The following is an 8,210-nucleotide window of genomic DNA, read 5'->3' as shown; positions in this document are numbered from 1 at the left end:
CACTCATAACTATAAATATGGAAGTGTTGTTGCTCCTAGTCTTCCACAACCTACAAGGTTGACAACAGAACAATTGGAGGGAAAAAAGAGAAAATGGGATATAAATGTGCTGAGAAGAAATTATTATACATAGGCTATGAAGAGGATGAAGAAAAGGAACAAGAAACATCAAAAGAGGAGGATATACAATAGGAACCTACCCCCGATAAAGAAGAAATATATTTGACCATATTTTGTAAGGCATTGGCATGAATTACCACTCTTCAAACTCTCCAGATAGAAGGATATATGAAGAATAAAAAGGTAATAGTGCTAATTGATTCGGGTAGTACCCATAATTTTATTCATTATAATATATCTAAGGAACTGAATTTCTTCCTATATCCAGTACTAGAGTGTCAAGTGATGGTTGCAAATGGAGGAACTATAAATTTCTCTAGAAAGTGTCATAATATCAAGCCAAGCATAAGGGAATATGTATTGAATAGCCCAATGTTTTCCATTTCAATGGGGAATGTTGATCTTGTACTAGGAGTCCAATGGTTACAATCTTTGCGGATGCTAGCTTTCAATTTAAAAAAAAAATCTTGAAATTTTTTGGGAAGTAAAGGAAGTTGAATTAAGGGGTATTGCAGGAAAACAAGGAAAGATAATCATCTCTAATGGCATGGAAAATCTTCTGAAGAAAGAACAACAGGGCATAATGGTACAATCATTCTCACTAGAGATTCAAACATCGAAATCATTTATTTCTCCAGATCTCCAAAAAGCCTTGAACAATCATTCCAAGGTGTTTGAGACTCCCAAAGGCCTCCCACCTACTCGTTATCATGATCATGCTATTCATTTGATTCTAGGAAGTGTTCATCCCAACATTAGGCGTTATAGATATCCATATGCCCAAAAGAGTGAAATTGAACGTAAGGTTGAAGAAAAGATAGAGGCTGGTATAATTCAGCCTAGTCAAAGTTCTTTCTTTGCTCCAGTATTATTGGTGCATAAGAAGGAGATATCATGGAGCATGTGTCTCGATTATAGGGATCTCAACAAGCTCACTATTGAAGATAAATTTCCCATTCTTTCCATTGATGAATTGTTGGATGAATTTCAGGGATAAATTTACTTCACCGAGTTGGATCTTCATTCAGGATATCATCAAATTAGAATGAAGAATAAAGAAATTTTGAAAAAAAAACATTCAGAACTCATAAGGGTCATTATGAATTTTCGTGATTCATTTTTTCCTTACTAATGTGCCTTCCATGTTTCAAGGTTTCATCAATTCCAATTTTCAAACCCTTCCTTAGAAAATTTGTGTTAGTATTTTTTGATGATATACTAATCTAGATCAAGTCTTGGAAGGATCATGTTCAACATGTTAACACGGTGCTCGAACTATTGGAGGAAACACAATTATATGCAAAAACCTCCAAATGTTTCTTTGGAGTAGAAGACGTGGAATATTTGGTTCATATTGTATCTCATGAGGGTGTTAAGGTATACCTTAACAAATTAAAGCTATTAAGGAATGGAAATCTCCACAACCATAAAGAATCTTCGATGACTTCTCATGTTGACAGGGTATTATCAAAAGTGTGTTAAGAATTATGGGATAATAACTAATGTATGTTGATGAATTGATTTTTGCAAGTGGCAGAGATTCCATTTTCACTGGAAATTTTAGAACATAATTATTTTCTTGTCTTGGTACTCAATTAGCTCATTGCTCATCCTATCATTCTCAATCTTATAGGAAAATTGAGATAGTGAACAAATGTTTGGAAGGATATCTTTGTTGCTTTGTATCTGATAAACAAACACAATGGGTCAAGTGGCTACCTCTAGTTGCATGGTGGTACAACACTTCCTCCCATACTGTAACAAAAATGACCTAATTTATGGCACTTTATGGATATCATCCACCATCCATCACATCATATTTAAGATAAAATTCTAAGATTCAAGCAGTGGAAGATCACATCGAGCATCAACAAAAATTTCTCCAACTCTTAAAGGATAACCTCACTCTGGCACAAAATCGAATGAAACAACAGGAAAATCAACATCACAGTGATTTTTTTTTTTATGTAGGAGACGGGTTATCTTTTCGTCTACAACCATATAAATAAATTTCCCTCAAGCAAGCTAAGAAGGATAATAAATTATCACCCAAGTACTAAAGTCCCTATAAGGTGTTGCAAAAGATTGGTACTATGGCATACAAATTGGATTTGCCTGCATCTTCGCGAAGACAACCAATTTTCCATGTTTCATGCTTAAATAATGTTATTGGTGATAATATCCCAGTGCAAATAGTGGTGCTAGAACTTAACAAAGAAGGAAAAATCATATTTGAGCCTAAAGAACCATGGAAACAAGAACTCGACAACTATGGAATCCATTAATTTCAGAGTATCTCATTAAGTGGAAGAACTTACCCATTAAATATCCCACACGGAAGGATGATAATTTTATACAGGAGCATCTAGAACTACCCAAGTGTTGAGGACAACACTTTTTTGAAAGAGAGGGGCACATTAGGTCCCTAAAATACTAGTTTCTTCCCATTATTGTTATTGTTAGTGTATCCCCCTATTGTTATTGTCGTGCCCATGTATCTTTCATGTTTTTATTGTTGTGCCCATGTATCTTCCTATATATATCAAGGAGGTCTTATCATTTTAATCATCCAAGAATTGTTCATTTATGTAATGTAAAGGGTGTTTCCCCCTCAAAGAGGATAATTTTTAAGTCATTGATCTATCTTTTCTTCTATTTTGTAAGTTGGTTGCATAACATCATGCTCCACCTAAACACATCTTGTTAGAATTCTTGTCTGGATACTTTGTTGCATAGTGCCCATATTCATGGTAGTGAAAACATTTTATCTTTCTTAAGCCCTTCTTCTTACCATTTTTATTTCTTGACTCTAGCTTTCTTTGGGCCTTCTTGCCCTTAGCCTTCTTTCCCTTCCCAACCAAGGAAAAAATATCTTCCTCCTCAGCTTTGGATGTTACTCGATCTCTAGTGTTCCTTCGGATTTGTTCCTGCACCAAAGCGGACCAAAGCCTCTCCCAATTTGGAAACTTGTCCCTTCCATTTACAAATTCTTGGTAGTTGTGCCAGAATTTTGGAAGGTCTAGGAGAGCTAGGCTTAGTAGATCATGAGATGGTATATTTTCTCCACCTCCTCCAAGCTCATCTCAAGACTGAATGAATCTGGAGAGATAATGTGGAATTGTTTCATTTTTCTACATGTGGATGTTTTTGAGCTTGTCCGTCAATGCCAATTACCTAGCATCACCACCATTTTCAAATAACTCAGTGAGGGTCTTACACATAGAAAATGGAGTCTCCTTTCCATGTAGATTCGAGAATATGTGGTCTCTCACACCCTCTAAGATGATCCTCCTAGATTTTGTAGTATACTTCTTGCACTTGGGTTCTAACTATTGACCATCTGATACTGCTAGTTTTGAAATGTAATTTTTGGTGTACTCCTACACTCCATTACCGTCAATTATAGCTTCTGTAACATTTTTCTTATTCATGGTCTTAAATTAGTTTCAAGTCACCCTATTTTTTAATGGGTAGGTGGTAGGATAGGAGTCTCAAAGGTTTAATTTTTCATCTCCAAATAAAGTCTAAACATTCTTTTTCCATGTTTCATGAATCCGACATTCTTTTTAGAAACTCATAGCTTAATCCATCTTGAAAATTTTAGGAATTAGCTCCGAAACCATGTTTTCGTAGCGCAGACAGTGTAAAATGTTTGTTTTGCACTACGAAAACGCTGCTCTTTTCGCAACGCTTTTCCTTGCGCACTACGAAAGCGCAGATTTAGAGAATAGTCTTGTCAAACATCAATCCATTAATATTCTGTTATAATTTTCATTATTAGATGTCAGCTAGGAGTCATTCCTTAAGCATGCCACCATCCAAACTCATCATTTCAAATTTAGGGTTGATTTATGAAAGAGAATTTTTCAAATTCGAAAGGGTTGGCTAGTCTCATCATTTCAGTTTGCATGCAAACCCTAGAATAAAAGTTTTTCGAATAGTAAGCTTGGGTAATTTTCCACCAAGGTTTTCCTCATCCACAATTCAGACGAGGTTTACCACCATTGATAAGCAAGGTTGATCAATAGAATTTCAAAAGAAGCTGGTTTTGTCACAAGAATTCAGAAGGAAAGATGACAGAGGAGAAGAAACATCATAGATCTAGTCATTGCTTTAGAATAGACCCTGAAAGCATTGAGGTCTTAATTGGAGACAAAGAAGTTGTAGAAGCCTTCAAGAAAGTAGTATGCTGGAAGTTTTGTAAGAAATTATAGGGAGGGCATACTTAGGTGACATAGGAGTTTGCACTGCATTTCACTTGCTTAAGCACAAAGGTCGGAATGCTTAACTTGCAAATTTCTCCAGAGGTCATAGCGTTGGTGACAAAAATTCCTAGGGGGCAAGAGACATGGTTCAAAAACTTCAGATTCGACATGGAACCATGTAAGGTGTTCCTAAAGCAAGAGTTTTTAGAAACCAACTTGACCAATGAAATTCACAAAGACTACATCAAGGACAGCTATATCAACTTTCTTTTCAACATCCAACACTATTTCACCTATGAAGGCAGATATCAAAAGGTTTATTCATATCATTTCAAACTCCTGTTACATTTTACTGGTATGATTTCTCTAGATTTTCCTTACTTCTTATTTTGAAGTGTAGCTAAGATGGCAGATAAAGTACAGTTGAAATCTCAAGGATGTGAAACTTCCATGTTTCATCATGGTTTAATTAAACTGATAGTTCCACATGAACTCAAGAGGATCAACAAAGATTGGTCTTCGCTTTTGTTTGTATGTGACTTTGGAGCAGAAAAACATGGTGTAGACACTAGCCCTAGGGTTAAAGGAACTCCATCAGCAGAAATCAGCAAGTCTGTAATGTCCAGGGAAAAATGGTATGTTAAGTTAAAGCCTAGGAAGTAGGTGAAAGTGAAAGCAAGAAAAGCCCCAATCATTCTTGAAACTCCTAAATCTACCAAAGAAAAGATGCCTGAGGTTAAGGGAAAGACACAAGAACAGTCAATGAGCAAGCCAATACAAAATAGATTGACTAGAAGTCAAGTTGCTAAGGAGAAAGGTAAAACAGTGATCTCGAGAGAAGGTTCTAGCTTGAAGGGTGATTTAAATGATATTTTAAAATCCATTGATATTGCAGAATCCTCTTTGGTGCAGGCAGATGTGATAAAATCTGATCATTTAGCACTTATGGATGCTTTCCGGAGGTAAGGTTTGATTAGTTCCAAATTTTTAAGTTGCTAGTGGATATGGGATCATGTATGAAGTCTCAAATGGAAGTGGTGTAGAAACCAACGTCCCAGGAAGTGTTTCATAAATTACATAAAAGTCGTGCTACGAAAATGGAGTATTTTCGTAGCACAGTCATGTTTTGTCTTTCCTCCATATTTTCGAGTTTCCTTTTCTTTCTACAGCTGGAAAATGAAATGTTAATGGGTTATGAGTGCATGCCACATGTATACCAGGAAAGCTACTCGAAGATAGGCAGAAGGGATTAAGGGCCTTAAAAGGAGGAACTCTATATCCTAGTAATCAGGATAGTTATGTCATGACTCAGCAGGTTTTGTAACAGCACTGAGGATATCATCCAGCTCGAAGACATGGGTGGACAATGGATTGAAGAATGTATTGAAGTCATAGATAAGGTTGTTAAAAGCATGTCTTAGGAGTTTCACTCCAATTTGTATTAGGACTCTTTAATACAGTTAGCTGTCAAGTTGTAATTAAGTAGTTTGTTTTATGATTAGATAGGTGTCTAAGTTAGGAATTCAAATTCCTCTAAAGATGGATCACAATATCCAAGGTTGTAAAACTCTATATAAAGTTTCAGAATCGAATTCCTCAGGGTTGGTAATTTCATTAGCAAAAGAAAGTTGTATTATTGTAAGAAATTGTGGTTTTCATACTTAATACAGAGATCAGTTTGACTACTCAAGATTCACAAGGAGTTTATGTAATTGATGTTCTTATGGCCTTGTTCAATTACTTATTTGTAGTGGTATGAGCTTGTGATACTTAGAATTCATTGGACAATGCTCTAACTTCCTTCACATGCTTGTAAACTGTGTTGTTTCATTGTGTTACTGTTTTATTTATAAACCTAAACTCTAAGTGCCTTGACTTCCATGTTTTGTTGATCATGTTATTTTGTTGAAGATCATCTTAACTCCATAGCCCAATAGATGTTTGCTAATCCTTTATTCAACCAGTCAACCAGTTATACATTTGTCCATTTTGTTCCTAGAGTTAGCCATCTAATCATTAATAAAAAACCTTAAACCTATTAAGAGAGACCTCTCAGGTTGAGGAGGCTAAGCCTCAACCAAAAGATTGGTTTGAAAGAGTTACTCAGAGCCTACTTGATCAGCAGGCTATCTAGGTCAAATTTTGTGATAACATTTTGGTGCATCTGCCGGGAGCCTGAAGATTATTCATTCCCAAAATCAAGAAGAAGAACTTCTGAAGGTAGCAGGAGCTCAGAAAGTTTCTCAAGGCTCTAACCTACCTTATTGACTTCATATATTTTCAAATTTTTAAAGGTAGCTTCGAGAAGGAGATACACAAGGGGCAATCCTGATCCTAATCCACCTACCATTGGAGACAATCCAAACACTGCTTCAAGACTTAGTTAATGATTTTTGGAAATATTAGGTACTCCATCTTATTCAAAATATTTGCTCTCTGAATTCTCAAGAAGTCCTGAAGACAAAAAAGTTGATGATAAAATTCATGAAGTGTTGCTTAGATCAGAAAATGAAGAGGAACTCATTGGTATTAACTTAGACCTGCAAAAGATACGAATTGACACCTCAGCCCTAGTATCAGAAGAATACAAAGAAGAGTTTTGGGAAGTTGTTACCTCTGAGCTATTGTTAGAAAAGGAAGCTTTAGATAAATTTAAAGAACTTGACCCTTTCGAAGTCCTACTAAAATCTAAAGTTGGTTTACCTCTTCCAAATTGGAGTTCATTTGTTAGTTGTTGTAGAAGCCAAGTAGTCCTCCTCACATCAGCTCTTCATCTTCTGCCATTCCTAGTGGCTTACAAAAACCAAGGAGTCCTCCTCACATCAGCTCTTCATCTTCTGTTCTTGTTATTCCTGTAACAATTGTTCCTCCTTTAATCATGGTTGCACCTACTAGGTATGCTCCACTTGTGCTCCCTGTTGTTTTGCATGACCTGCCTAGTAAATATGCTGCTAGGATCCCTACCTGGGGTAGTGATGAAGAAATTATAGCAGAGGAACATGTAGACAGATTTAATGATTTTGTTGACAGAGAAGAAGTCGATGATGAGGACATGAAATTAAAACTTTTTGCACAAAGCTTCATTGGTGAAGTTAGAAAATGGTTTAAAGATCTTACACCAGGAAGCATTCAAAATTGTATAGAGTTTGAATATAAATTTCTAAGGAAATGTGGAAGCAGAACTAATCAAGTTCAAGAACTTACTGAATATAACAACCTTAGAAGAGCATCTGATGAAATTGTTCAAAATTTTTCAAAAAGATTCAATAAAGTGTTTAACTCAATTCCAGCTCGTTTGAAACCTCTGGAAGCCCTAGCACAAATGAAATATGCTGAAGCATTTGATTATGACTTTTCCCTCTTATTGAGAGAAAGAGAATCTCCGACACTTGCTAAAATGTAGAATGATGCAGTAAAGGTAGAGGTAAACATGATAGCTGCCAAAAAGTCAAAAATGGGAAAAACTAAATTGAAAGAAGAAGAGAAACCTTCATCTTCAACTCCTGAAGATAAATTAGACTCAATGATGAAAACCATGGAGAAGTTGATGGATAGGTTAGCTCTTGGAAATACTACTGCTCCTCCTGGACAACATGAACCTCAATTTAGGATACCTCAAAACCAGTAAAGACCAAGAGAAAATAGAAATCAACAACCTGACCCTCTAGTGAGACATCCTTTTCAGCAGAATTTGGTTGATGAAGAAGATGATCCTGAGATTCCTGAAGAATCTATTCATTGCCTTAACAAAGAGATGTCAGGAATCTTCTTGACTGAAGAAGAACATGATGAGTTAGATTTGACCAATCAAGGGGAAGAGCCTTCAAATTATCTCAAAGGGTATCAACATGCTATCTTTGGAATGCAAAAAGAATACAACCTTAG

This window comes from Pinus tabuliformis, chromosome 6 (genome assembly GCF_031772625.1).
Source record: "Pinus tabuliformis cultivar Carrire ecotype Pingquan chromosome 6, CPIR1, whole genome shotgun sequence".
In the NCBI taxonomy this organism is placed as follows: domain Eukaryota; kingdom Viridiplantae; phylum Streptophyta; class Pinopsida; order Pinales; family Pinaceae; genus Pinus; species Pinus tabuliformis.
Note: the sequence above shows the minus strand (reverse complement) of the source record.